Source organism: Anabrus simplex, chromosome 6 (genome assembly GCF_040414725.1).
Source record: "Anabrus simplex isolate iqAnaSimp1 chromosome 6, ASM4041472v1, whole genome shotgun sequence".
Classification (NCBI taxonomy): Eukaryota; Metazoa; Arthropoda; class Insecta; order Orthoptera; family Tettigoniidae; genus Anabrus; species Anabrus simplex.
The window spans coordinates 311,637,980-311,653,074 of record NC_090270.1 but is presented as its reverse complement, the minus strand read 5'-3'; the positions used below and the strand labels follow the sequence as shown (position 1 = coordinate 311,653,074).

The 15,095-nt window shown below is 38.2% G+C and overlaps 1 protein-coding gene across 2 annotated transcripts in view; it reads right to left on the bottom strand.

The window, feature by feature from the left end:
- The window catches only part of LOC136876521 (solute carrier family 35 member E2A), a 155,626-nt gene that overhangs the window by 44,327 nt on the left and 96,204 nt on the right, over positions 1 to 15,095 (bottom strand). The window lies entirely within an intron of this gene.

Sequence of the window (15,095 nt, the reverse complement as noted above, 5' to 3'; positions counted from 1 at the left end):
TTAGCGACATGCTTCATGTTGTGTCAACATTGCATCTGCCACTTGGGCTTGTCTTCTTTTGATTCTCTGTCATTTCATCATCATCATTTAAGTCTACACTTGTAGAGGTTGAAACAAAACTGTCAAGCACTCGAGCTCTCGGCACTGCGTTACATCTTTGGTGCTCACTTGCAAACCGCTGTGGCAATTGCATACCGCCCCCAGACTGTTGCGCTTCATTCTGCCAGGGACTGCTCCAGGATGGTACACATCCTTGGAAAGGGCATTCCTGTTGAAAAAATGAATACCTGTGGTTTGGAAGACACTTCAGATGTTCCCCATGGACATAAGTTTCCTGGTAACACAGCTCAAACACCGGGAAGAAATCTTTCCCCGCTGGTTTCCTTTTATTTCCTTTGTGAAGTCCTTTTACCTTGGTTGTGGTTACAAGAGCAAATGTAACACTCATATAGTATGTGTTGTGGCCCATTGGTGGCAGGAAATAAAATTCAAAATCACTGCAAATGAACACACCGGCAGCAAGTGCGTCATGCCATCAAGAAAAATCACTTTGATGTTAAGCGCGTATTCCTTTTAAACACAACTTATGTAGAAAATTTTGATCTTACCTTGTATACAGCTAATTAATCTTCAAAATGATGTACAAATAACTTCAAATAGACTGCTATTAAAACTATAATATTAAAATCAACTCAGGTATTACAATCGCCATTTGCTTTCAGTGAACATCCAACTGTGAGCAACTAATGCTTCCCCAAAGAGCCGCTGATGGCACTCGGAACGCTCCACAAAAAATTCACAATATTTGAGAGATGCTGCACTTTCTTGGCGCATGCTTCAACTTCACAAAAACGACATAAAATAGTGCCAAATTAAACGTACTGCCAAATTTGCCGAATCTCCCCTAATGATTTTCAAAACATTGGATTGCAATCTCTGTTACCACTCGTGTCATGTTACCATGTTTCCAGCAACTACAACCTGGAGTTAATCACCAACTCAAAAAGATAGGAACATTGAAAAGAGTACATAACAGAATAAACACAATGACGTGTCAGATGGATAAAAAGAAAGAAAAACCGAAAGGACAAGGACAACCTCCACATCTTCATACGCTGCCCTGCCTTTAAACAGATTGACTCTCTCCTCACATTCCAGTTCTACATCTATTTCTTCTCAGACTCCTATTTATCCAGCTTATGTTTTAGACTACACTTCTCACACCAAACTGAAGATCAATCAAGATGGCCCCTCAATGACTGCTGAAGCCCACCTTCCCAATAAAGCTCAGATGCAGAAATGAGTTTTGTCGGATAACACCAAATGTCTCAGAGATGTTTTACATGCTCACATTGCACGACATGGAGTGTCAAATGGACTTTTTTACCTGCCCATCACAAATTCGACTACCTCTGCTGGGTTTTAACTCACGATCTTGAGATCTGAAGGCTGACACTCTACAAGTGATCCACAGAGGAAGCTAAAAAAACCTCTGAAAGCATCACAGTGCCATGTACTCATGTTTTTCCTCCAGTTCAGGGTTAAAATCTTGACATTTGCTAATGTAGTAAGTTCAATAAATAAAATAAAGTCAACATTACACCATTCTGAAAAAGGAATTTTAATGAGTACAAGTGCAAATATCAAGGTCCTTATGGAGATGGAACCAGTACCGGTACCTAGAAATTCCCTAATTCAGAAACAGGCTCTCTTATTACCAATTGCTGGGCTGAGTGGCTTAAACGGTAGAAGCACTTGCCTTTCTGGCCCAAGCTGGCGGATTTGACCCCACCTCAGTCCAGTGGTATTTAAAGATGCTGCTCAAATATACCAGCCTCGTATTGGCAGAATTAATGGTATGTAAAAACTCCTGCAGAACAAAATTCCGATGCTTCGGAGTCTCCAAAAACCACAATAGTAGTTAGTGGGACAAAGCGAATAACATTATCTTATAGACATGATACTGTATAGGCTTTTGGACTTATGACATGTCAAGAAAAGGTAAAATTCTTTATGTTTCGCAGAGAACTGTGCTCTGCATCATCAGAAAAAAATCTTCACTGTCCATAAGAAAGACTTCTTAAACAATGACTTTTTAAATTTAGACGTTATAATAGAAGTGGAAATGGAACGTTCATTCGCCACCAGATGGCTCCCTGGACGTGGCACAGTGGCAAAGCGGATGAACACCCTAAGACCGCAGGTTCAGTCCCACTCATATAATAGAGCTTTAACCAAAGACAAGAGGGAAGCGCTCCTGCACCTAGCAACCGAGATATTTTCACTCTACACTTGGTTTGGAAGGAAATTTTATAACATTTTCCGGCAAGCTTATACAAAAAGAATTGTTGTCAAGAAAGGAAAATATAAAAGTCACTATAAACAACTCAGTGCCAATAAAGAAGCTACAGAAATGTAAGGTCAAATATCTACATTCTCTGTTGAAAGGGAACATCAGAAGCAGAAGAAACAATACACATGTGATGCAGTCAGAAAAGATGATGGATGTTTACTTTCGATGCATTTAACATTTGTTAATTTGATGAAGGTTTAAAGATATGCCAAGTGCCAGAAATTTACCCTAAAACATATTCCTCAAGAGCTTGAAAATGTTAAACAGAAATTTACCCTAAAACATATTCCTCAAGAGCTTGAAAATGTTAAACAATTGTGCTAGGATTTGTTCCCGCAACATACAGAATCTAATAAACTGTGTCATACACGTGACGAATTCCGAAAAAATGCTCATCATGATCTGTAGTAATGTAAGTAGTACTCATGAATAAAAAGCACCCTACACTGGACATGAGAAATTAAGAGTCAGATTCTTTTATCAAAACTTAGGAGAGGGAGAGTGAGAGTTCTGACAAGGTAATTGCTGACAATTTAGAGGATCTTCTATGATAATTATATGCTGATCAAACAGCAGAATGTTTACAAACAAAGAAGAACAACATGGTGTTACTCACTGTTCAGTGGCAAGAGGTGTTGGAATTCACAAAGTGCATCAATTAATGAAGGCAGTCTATGTAGAACATCCTTTGTTATTGGCTTGTGTGCAGAACAGGCACAAGCATTTCCACAAGGGGTGGGAATTTGTGAAGGACAGAGAGTGATCTGGTCAAACTCACGTCATCAAAGATGCTCTGGTGGAACAAGTCGAATGGATAATATGTACAAACAGATGAGTCACCATCAGCAACATCAGCATGGATGTAGGAATGAGTTTCAGTTTTCTTCATACTATCATTACAGACAGACTCCAATACAGGAAAGCGAGTGCACAATGGGTGCCAAAACATCTCACAGACAATCAGAAGAGTCTGGGTACAGGATTGTCTTTGCAGCATCTTCTGAGGTATCTTACCGAGATAGATTCCTGTAAAGGGTTGTGGCAGGTAATAAATCTTGGTGCCACCACGTCCAACCTGACAGCAAATGACAAAGCCAACAATGAAGACATCTGAGCTCCCCACTGCCAAAGAGTCCAGGATGGTGCAGAGTAGTGGCAAAGTGATGCTGACCAGTTTATTCAATCACGATAGACCTCTAATCCTCTGATCAACACTGCTCAGTGCTGCAGCACTCTCCACTGTTTGCCTGCAGCAGTCAAGACCAAACATCTCAGCCTGCTTGTCTTCTAGGGTTTGCTGCATGAAAATGAAAGGCTACATTTGGCAGTTGTTACATACAACATGCTGGTGATGTTTGGAGAGACAGTGTTGAAACACCCACAGTATAACCCTGCTCTATCGTCACTCTTCTTCCATATCTTTGATGTGTTGAAAAAGGCATTGAAGATTCGGTGCTTCTACTCTGACAATGAAGTCATGGACAATGTTCGCAACTGGTTCCAATCTCAACCAAAGGAGGTCTTCAAGCTTGGTGAAACAGAGGGGCAAGTGCTCAGGTATCTCAGAAGATGTAACTTAGGAGATTACTTTTGAAATTCTGTGGCTCCAGCTCCATTTTCATTTGATTTGCTTCATACTATTGAATGCATACCACACTTCAAGTATCATACCTACAATATTCGCTAACACAAGAATGAGATCTAGATGTAGAGACTAAACGCAGCATCAGTATTGCAAGAAGTGTGTTAATAAATTATAATCTATTAACTTCATTTTCCGTATTGATGACTCCAATGATCAAATGTAGAAAGATTGGAACTTTCTACCTAATCAATACTGTTGTTTATTATATGGTACTAAAAAAAAATATTTTTACACTGCAGTGCCAGTTTCGACCCTAAGTGTGGGTCATTTTCAGCTACTGAAGAACCTTAGTCTTATTATATGAGTAAATAACATATAATATTTAAAACACTAATAGTATTAAAATATACTTGGAAGAGAAATTGGACATCAAGATCAGTGACATTATAACGAACTGGTGAACATTTTAGACTTTTAAATTTCTCTTCCAAGTATATTTTAATACTATAATGCATCAATGTAATTTAGAACTAGTCATTCAAAATTAGAATAGGTAGTGTTTTAAATATTATATTATTTTTAATAAGACCAAGGTTCTTCAGCAGTTGAAGATGACCCACACATAGGGTCGAAACCGGCACTGCAATGTAAAAATATTTTTAAAAGTACCTTATAATAAACAACAGAGTTGATTAGGTGGAAAGTTCCAATCTTTATACTTGTGATCATTGTGTGTTTATAAAGTAAACATATAGTGTGCAACCATAACCTCTGATTTGCACTCATTGGCATGTTGTGAAAAGTTAAGTGACATGAGTGATGCTTTATGTAGTTGAAGGATGGACACCAAATACTTCATCAATGAACTGACTGCAAGCCTTTGAAAGGTGGATATATCACAGAATGTTTAAGATTCCATTGGTAGACCACATCTCAATGAGAAGGCACTCAGTTGTGCTGGAAAATCATGTAAAATCTAAACCCAATTAAATTTAGGAAAGCAGCCAATTTTGGTCACATCTTCTGAAATATGACAACTTTAGCCTGATACAACTCATTATAGAAGGTAAAACAGAATGGAAACATGGACATGGGCAGAGAGAAGATTATCCTCAGTGGAGAACCTCTGGTACCAGCTCAACATCAATGCTCTACTTGGGAAAGATTGCCAACCATCATATGAAATATGTTTACAAAATCATCGTAGATGATGATTTTAAAGAAAAAAGATAGTAAAATAAGAAATCCAGTCTACATATAAAATTTTCCTCAAATTATCTATAACAGTCTGATACTGCAGTTAAAACATCGAATATCTTCCATAACGGCCTTTGGTTGTAGTACCATACACAACCATTAATCCGACTCAAGGGAGATAGGGCCACCTTCCCTATTCTCCACTTGAGTAACTCCTGCCTGGCGCATCCACGTTGCGGGGGTGGGCCTCCTCTACTCCAGTAGGCCGGTGTAAAACGATGGCTAAGTTCAGGTGGGGACCCAGTCCCACGGGGTATAACGTGGGACCCTTGCCCAGGGCTACTGGTGAAGACCTTAACGGCGGATCCAGCAGAGAAGGAGACCTTCGGAATGGTGGAAAAGGCGGATGAGGCAACCCATCCTCACTGGGGTTAATTAGTTGAGGATGTAAGACGGGGTAGACGGGACTCCTTAGTCGTGGTGAAGACAGGTGAAGGATGCTCCAAAATCAATGTCCCCAGCCAGTGGATAGGGTTGAGCGTGGGGTTAACGGCCTCACCTTGTAAAAAAAGCATTGTATAGAAGACTTATACGAGAAAACCGGATGGAAATCGAAGACGACAAAAGCTTAGGAAAAGGACACGAATAAGGAAAGCGGATATGAACATGGCGACATGGAATGCAAGAACAATGTTGAAACCGGGAAAAATGCAAGAAACTGTAAATGAAACAAAAAGATTTGGATACGACTTACTAGCGATTCAGGAAATAAGATGGAAAGGGCAAGGATGTATTGAAAAGAAAGATTATAACCTCTATTACAGTGGGCCGGAAGAAAGAACAGGACAGTTCTGTATGGGATTTATAGTACATAGGAAATTGAAGAAGAGTGTAATAGGATTTGAACTGATCTCAGATAGAATATGTAAGCTTCGGATTAAGGGGAAGTTTAGGAACATAACTGTTATATCAGCACATGCACCAATCGAAGATGCAGATGAGGAAAGGAAGGAACAATTTTATGATGAGTTAGTACAAAATTTTAGGAGATTTTAATGCCAAAGTGGGAAAGGAAGAGTGTATGAGACCAATAGCCAGGAAATATACACTACATGATGAATCAAATGAGAATGGTTTTTACTTGGGACAGTTTGCAACTACGAGTGGTCTTATAATTAAAAGCACCTGCTTTGATCATAAGAAAATACATAAAGGAACGTGGAAGATGCCAGGAAACAATGTGGTAAATCAAATAAATCATGTACTAGTGACAACGAGGCATGCAGCATCAATTATTGACGTAAGGACATGCAGAGGGCCAAACTGTGATTCTGATCATTATTTAGTAAAAGCAATAGTGAGGCAAAAATTGGCAATAGGACAGAGGAGACAACCTACGGAAAGAAAGAAATGGAATTTGGAAAAACTACAACAACCAGAAGGAAAACAAGAATTCCAGTCAAAAATGAATAATACTTTACAGACGATTGGACAAGTTTCTGGAATAGAGGAAAGGTGGGCCAAAGTTCAAAAGTGCATACAAAATGCGGCACAAGAAACACTGGGTATAGCCAAAAAGAAAAGAAATATTTGGTTCGATATGGAGTGTGAGGAAGCGATTGGAAAGAAGAATGCAGCAAGAGCAAAAATGTTACAGAGAGATACAAGGTCAAATAGGGAAAATTATGAAAATGCAGACCTGAAGCTAATAACATCTGTAAGAAGAAGAAAAGAGAGATGATTAAGAAGAAACTAGAGAGTATAGAGACACAAAGGTTACAGAAGAGGACAAAGGAATTCTATAATGAAATTAATTATTTCAGGAAAGGGTATAAGCCAAGATTGAATGGCTGTAAGAATAAAGAAGGTAAGCTATTACAGAACGAAGAGGAAATAAGTGAAAGATGGACCGAATATTTCCAAGAGCTCCTTAACAAGGAAAGAGAAGATGTGGATGAAAGTGAACGGCATATGGAGCAGAATGGACCAGAACAATGGATAAATGCCCCCAAATTGAAAGATGTAGAAAATGCTATTGCAAAATTAAATAACCATAAAGCAGCAGGAGAAGACGGAATAACAAGTGAACTGATTAAAAATAGTAGCAAAGAAATGGTAGGAGAGATACATGAACTGATTATTAAGATTTGGGAGGAAGAACGGATACCTGATGAGTGGAATACAGGAATAATTTTCCCAATATATAAGAAGGGAAATAAGTATGAATGCACCAATTATAGGGGAATCACACTACTGAATATCATCTATAAAGTATTTTCAAATATCCTATTACAATATCTGACTCCATATGCTGAAGAAAGATTGGATGAAGTACAGTGTGGCTTCAGGCGAAATAGGAGCACAGTAGATCAAATATTTGTGGTACGTCAAACGATGGAAAAATGTTATGAGCATAATATAGATCTACATATGTTGTTTGTAGATTTTAGACAAGCATTTGACAGTATATACAAGGATAAGCTATATGAATACATGGAGACAATAGGAATACCACAGAAACTGATTAGGATGTTCAGAATCACTTTAGGAGAAGTAAGGGCAAAGGTGATGGTGGATGGAAGAATTTGAAATGAGTTTGCTCTTAATACAGGAGTCAGACAAGGTGATGCACTCTCAGCTACTTTGTTTAATCTGGCAATTAACCAAGTCCTTGAAAAAATAATGGATACAGGAAATATTGTATATAAATCTAAACAAATTTGTGCATATGCAGATGATGTAGTGTTAATGGCCAGGAATGATAGATATTTGAAGGAAATGTTTCTTGAAATGGAGGAAGCAGGAAAACAGATGGGATTGGAGGTGAATGACAGTAAATCTAAGTATATGCATGTGACTGTTATAGAGGGCAGAAGAAGTCAAGATAATCTAACAATAAACGGCCATAATTTTGAGAATGTACGAAGTTTTGAGTATTTGGGAACCATGTTGACAAATAATAATAGAATAAGTGAGGAGATACATCGTAGAATAATAGCTGGAAACAGGGCCTATTATGCTAATCTTATATTATTTAAATCTCGTCCATTGTCTAAACTTACAAAATTCAAAATATATAAGACCCTTATTAGACCTGTAGTGACATATGGCTCAGAAGCCTGGAACCTTTTAGTTGATGACGCAAATAAATTAAAGACATTTGAAAGAAAGATTATTAGACGAATATATGGCCCAATTCAAGACAAGAATGGTTGGAGGATAAGGACGAATGCTGAAATACAAAACATATTAGACCAGGAGGATATAGTTAGATTTATTAAGGCACAGAGACTGCGATGGCTTGGCCATGTGGAAAGAATGGAGGAAGATCGAATGCCAAGAAAAGTAGTTAAATCCCGAGTAGACAAAAGACGGCGACAAGGAAGGCCCCATAATAGATGGAGTGATGAAGTTGAATCTGACTTGAGGGCAATGAACATCCGTCCATGGAGACCAGCCGCTCAGGATCGAAGTAGACGGTGGACTATCGTAGAAGAGGCCAAGGCTCACACAGGGCTGTAGCGCCAGATAAGTAAGTAAGTAAGTAAGTAAGTAAGTAAGTAAGTAAGTAAGTAAGTAAGTAAGTAAGTAAGTAAGTAAGTATCTTCCATAACGCTATGTGAATATTGGCTTCTATCACTTACCATCCTCTCCTTAAGAAGACCTCACACATACTGAGGTAGTCATTAAATCTTGCTGAAGACAATATTAAATACTGAATTAGACTATTTCAAGTCCACTATTCTCCTTTCTACACATGTCCTCGTTCTTCTGAAACATTCAGCGTTTGTGCATCTATTGTAGGTGTCTAATGTGGTTCTAAATTAAAGATGATACTTCCCATGTTCTATATTATAGTACTGTAGTTCCCAATTCTAATTCTGTACTATAAGCATAACTTCTACATACATCATCAATACAAGTGGAAACTAGCAACCCACTTACACAGGCACTACACTAGTTACACAAAACATGCAATAACACTACTTATTCTAACTACTACTACTATAACCAGTGGTGTATTTATGATTTTATTTTTGGGAAGGCTATGCAATTTTGCCCCAAGTACCTTCTAATGCATCTTAAGTGAACCATTTAATTTCAATACCATTATAAAATACTATACGCATGGGTTTCCTTTTCTTTCATTAATACAGATATACAACTATAATAAATAACCATAATTAGGATAGTGGGTAGAGACCCTCTCTGAGAAAAATTATACTTAGGGTGTGGCAACAGTAAAGACTTCAATGGCATCTACAGCAGAAAAGGTGGACTTTGGTATGATTTAAGTGGTGGAGGAGGCAGCCCAGTATTTGGATTAATGGAGTAAAAGGTATACTGAACAATATTAGGGGAAGGGATCAAACCTCTAAACCCACAGTGGATAGCTCAGGTGCAGTTTTCCATCTTACGAACGTGTGTGAACTTAATTCCTAACCTCAGTTGTGTCTCACAATGTCTAGGCATCATCCTCAAATCGACTCAGGATAAGAGAAAGATAAAGCACAGGCACTACCCCGGGTGGTATTCTATCCACCGTTGCAAAGAGTGAGCCTTTGGATTCTGGGGAGCTTGTGTCAACATGCAAGAAAATAAAGAGTAAGAGAGTAGGGCCTAACTCACTTTGCAACCTTCAATGTCAATTCACCTTTTCAAGCAGGAAAACTCAAACATCTCACCAACACCTTGTCCAAACAAACATCCCAACAACAGCATTACAGAAGACTAGCTTCACAGACAAGCCAGCTTTTGAAACAGAAGGGTACAAGATTTTGAAAGGAAAGCAAGGTAAAACATGAAAAACATACCTCACCTGGGAATGGGTTTTATAACAATGGTCTAAATTTAAAATCTTTCCAAGACAGTTAATTATATTTATTTTGAAATGAAATAACTGAATATGTTGATTAAAATATTTCTCTTGAAGTCAACACTGACTAAACTATATTTTGTTCCTAGAGAAGCCATTTTGTTTACTTGAGTGTTATCTGTTGTGCACAGGGAAACCTATCTGCTCTCATATCTCAGTAAAATCCTGTATTTGACGTTCGAAGAACATTCAATTTTCAGAGGCAACTATGAAATGTACATAACAAGCACAAACTTTTATTTATTTTCATGGGTACAAAAGACATGTTCATAACCTACATTTTCTTAAGCTAATTAGTTATTTAGTTTATATTTCAGATCAATTCAACTTGAATATGTCCAGTAAATGTGTTAATAGTGTGGATAACTTTTACTATGTGTGCAGTGAAGTGACTTTTGCATTTCAGAAATGTAAACTGACTCCATTAATAAAGACAGCACATTACCAATTACTTTGACTGTAAGACAGATGAGGAAAAGGCTTGGGCATCACACACTTGCTGTAATGCACGTACAGTAAATCTCCAGGGTTGGTTAAACAAAACGGTACCGCCAATGCCTTTTGCCGTTTTCATGATTTGGCGAGAACCTTCAAGTCATTTCGGTGACTTATTTCTACAGGGTGCCTCCTCGAGCATGGAACATAGAGGAAGAAAAAGCAGACCATCATATATTCAACTACGACATCAAATACACGACCAGTATCAATGTCCGCCTGTTCCTATTCCACCGGAACATTATGTTCTAGAGTCTGAAGAAGACATGGAGGATGAATACAAATAACAGCCTGAGTCTTTACAGCAAGATCCAGATCATACACCAGAATCAACCTTGCCCAGTAAGCGACACAAAAATTTCTTAAGAAGAACTTAAGGATTTAATTTGTGATCTGGAGTTACCAAAAAGCAAGGCTGAACCTTTTGGCTCCAGGCTTCAGCAGTGGAATCTCCCGAATAAAAATGAGAAAGTGTCTGTATACAGATACACAAAAAGACACTTGACTCCATTCTTTGAAATAGTAAACCACCTTGATGCTTGCTGTGATGTAAACTGTCTCATGACAACTTTGAACCATGCTCCATTAGCATGTTTCTCAAATGCAATGTTTTACTATGCAAATGAGTTGTGTCGATCTCAGTTCAAAAACTTATGTATTTCCATCGATGTGCTGCAGAGCGCAGCACTCTGCATGATGTACATTGACAACCTTTTCTTTTGACACATATCTTTGCCTTGCTTACTTGAGATTCTTTAACAATGGAGCCCAGGCGGTCCGGAATTGCCTTTCTCTGTTTTAGGTGGATTTTTACCATTTTTAAATGAGCCTTTACTACATTCATATCGTAAGTTAAGTATGGATATAACAGGTATATGTTTATAGTTGTTACTTTATTACTGCGATGTTTGTAAACATTTTTTCACTATCCTTGATAACTGGTCGATGTGCGTCTTTGTACTTCGGTGCGTGTAATGACCTGTGCCTCTTATTATGATTACTGTTCATTTGGAATTTTGGTCTCCGACTCATGCATTTTTGGTGCACTTCGTTTTGTTGTACTTCGCCATCTACGAAGCCATGACTTTCGTGTCGACTAAAAGTTTCATTTGGGTCGTACAAAACTCGAGCTTGATGGGCTTTAGTACATGATCCTGTCTGTTTTCCCTGATTATATAAAAATGTATATATATTTATATTGTGCTCCAATAGCGCACGCTACTTGTTGCAATATGCGAGACCTGGGACTGTGTTAAGGTGAGTCATGCAATGTGTATTGGCACCTCGTGTGAATGTTTCGAATGAATGCCGGTGTTTGAATGAAGTGAAAGATGGGCTATCGATTAGTTTATTTAAATTTTATTTTTTTTGATCTTGTTTCTGTACCTTAATTTCTTTTCTTGGTACAGCATTGTTTATTTATTTGGCCATGTCTTTTCTTTGGGTTCGGCCTAGCCGCCTGTCGGCCATGTCTATATTCTTATTTTCTAATCATCGCGCATGCCTGTAATCTTCTGTTGTTCAATATCTCTGGACCAGAGATGCTGTACTCAGCGCCTTGTTGATACCTTCCTTTAATTTCTTGCGTTTTTATGTTGATCTCTCTGGACGTGTGGGCTGACATTCTTTTGTGAGAGGGAGAGTTCTATTGTTGTTGCGCGGATAGCGAAAGGAAAGATATGTGGTGTGAATAATGTAAAAGGATACTACTTATATTACTGTGTGCACGGCAATTTGATTGGAATGCTAATTGTAACTAGGTTTTTACTGAATCAGTGAGCTGGTAATAATATATTTTTATGTTTTGATTTATTGGTGAGTCTTGTACAATTGGCTTCTTTGCCATGCTTCTTGATTCAAATACTACTTTATTAGTAAACCCTGTCCTTATGTTTATTCAGCGTTTCATTTATAGTAGTCTTTGGTAATCATGCTTGTTCATTAATAACGTGGGCCACCTTCAGTTCAGGGCTGTCTTTCTGCCTTCCCTAATTGAGGTCCGCACCTCAATTCTCCCGATATGCACATTTATTCTCATTGTGTTAGATCTGTAAGGGAGAGGTTCAACACAACTTTTAGAATAGTTTTTATTTTTATAAGTTTTTTACGTCGCACAGGCACAGATAGGTCTTATGGCGACGTTAGGACAAGTAAGGGCAAGGAGTGGGAAGGAAGCGGCTGTGTGAAAATAAGAAACCATGGAAAACCATCTTCAGGCCTGCTGACAGTGGGGTTCGAACCCACTATCTCCCGGATACTAGATACTGGCCGCGCTTAAGAGACTGCAGCTATCGAGCTCAGTACTTTGAGAATAGAGCATAAAATACAAGACTGGAGATTTTTTCACAGACATTACCAGAGAGTGATCAATCTGGAAGCCTTATATGCATCTGCATATTTGAACATAACAAAAATGGAATTGGTCAAAAAGTTGGAACTGGTGTAGAGAAAGATTCTGAGGAAGATACTGAGACCCCAAAGAACAGAAGATGAATCATAGAGAAAGAAAGGAAATCAACAATTGTACCTCAAGACGGAAACGATCTTGGACACCATCCAGAAGAGGAGAGTTATCATTTTCGGACAAATCTACACAATGGACCCAGGAAAACTGAGCAACCAGGTAGTAAGGTTTTTAAGACAACGAAAACTACAGAGTACTGGCATCAGGAGACAAACCTGAAACCTGAAAGAAATGGGAATACAAGGAGCAGATGTCAGCATCAAGGAAGCTTACAGGTCGAGAATCACAAACACCAAGAGTTTCCAAGAAAAAAGATCCCAGATCCAAGCACCATGGATGAAAGATAGGAGGAGTTTGCAGAGTGACAAACTGAAGGAGCACTTGATGTGGATCAAAGCCTAGAAGCTGCTGAAATCAAATTAATGTGGCCCACAGTCGGCCAAAATTAAAGAAATAAAATTGAAATTTTATCTCTACACTTTGAATTCTTACCTTGCATAATGTTTTTTTAAAAATCTTAGACTAGGTATACTAAAGTCAAAAGTGCAATAGGTTCATTTTAACTTTTGTCTATCTGTGTGACATCGTGGTAAAATGACTAAACATAATTTCTTGAAACTCTGTACTTACTAGATATTTAAGTTCAGGGATCGCTGGGTTGTGCGCTAGGACAATCAATTAGTATAGAGTGCCTTAGCAATATTATGGGGGCCAAAACAGGGAATGTCAAATTTATCCTTTATTATTAGCCGTATTGAAACATTGTACAAAAATAAAAGTTGAACAAAATGTAATTTTCAATCTCTTATATTCCATATATAATTACCATACAGGGAATAATTATCAGAGTTATTCATGATTATTGCATTTTTTGCAATATTACCAAGTACCTCTACCTAAAAAAAAAAAAAAAAAAAAAAAATTATTATAAATCTCATTTTTCATCTTTTATATCTGATAAATCTTACCACGCTATCTATATTAATTGAGACATTCACTTATTTAGGTTTTTATTGCTAAGCCGATCAATGACGAGCAATGCTGAAGTGGAAATATTATTGTCATTGTGGGTAATGAATCAACTGGCAATGGTGGCATTCAGCCCTTATTGAAGTGCTCATTTAATTAATCAGTCACTTATTCAAATGTACAGAGAACATTTCATTTTTATTAAGTACTAGTAACTGGCAAGGAACGTCTACATTCAGCAGCCTGTCGCAATTTCTGCAGGAGCTTGGAGCTCGGGTTTGTTTGCTCGCCAGCTTAGTTTAGAAGGAGGAATTTCGACATGACATACACAATGCAGAACAAGGAAACAATAGAACTCAACGGCCAGACCAACAGACAATATTTCTGATGCCCAGCAAGAGGCTACAGAAGCTGCAAATATATGTTTGAAGCCAAGCGTCGGGTATGCGATGTATTGAGCAAATGAAATTATAGAGCTACAGTCAATTTGGCTAGGCATTGGTCTATGCGAGTGATGGCTCGGATTGAGGATACAATGGCGCATTAGAGGACAAATTGATAAAAACAATGTGAGCGAGGGCTAGCCACCCCTATTATTTGGCGAGATTCTGTGCAGATAACATGGTGAGAAGAACCTTTCATTTACGTGAGTGATCGTGTGGGGACTTGTAAATTTTGTTGGAAGACGCTCAGTCTGCATTTAGTCTCTTCAAGTTTTCTAATACTGGGAGAATGGCATTTAGCTTTCGATTTCCAGAGGGAGAGAACAGTTTCATTTAATCATTTCGAATGCAGAGTAGCCGGCCTGTGTAAATAGTTTCTCAAGGGCATAAACTTTACAATTTCCAGTCCAACTTTTAAATGGGAAATATTTGACCTAGTTACAGGATTAGATAAGAGAAGTTGTTCCACACCTGAATGGGAACTGGTTTCACGGTCAGTGGAAATTACCCCGGCTGTAGTATTCAAGTAACTGGCTTGTTTAATCTCGACCTAGTTTCTACATCGTGAACGAGGGGATGTTTTAGACGACATCCAGAAGCAGAAGCACCGACGGAAAATACATCACTTTTCTACGCCAGGATGGAGACCAAGGGACTGATCCAAGTCTTTTCTGAAGGCATCATTATCGATATGGCTGGCTAAAACACCACGG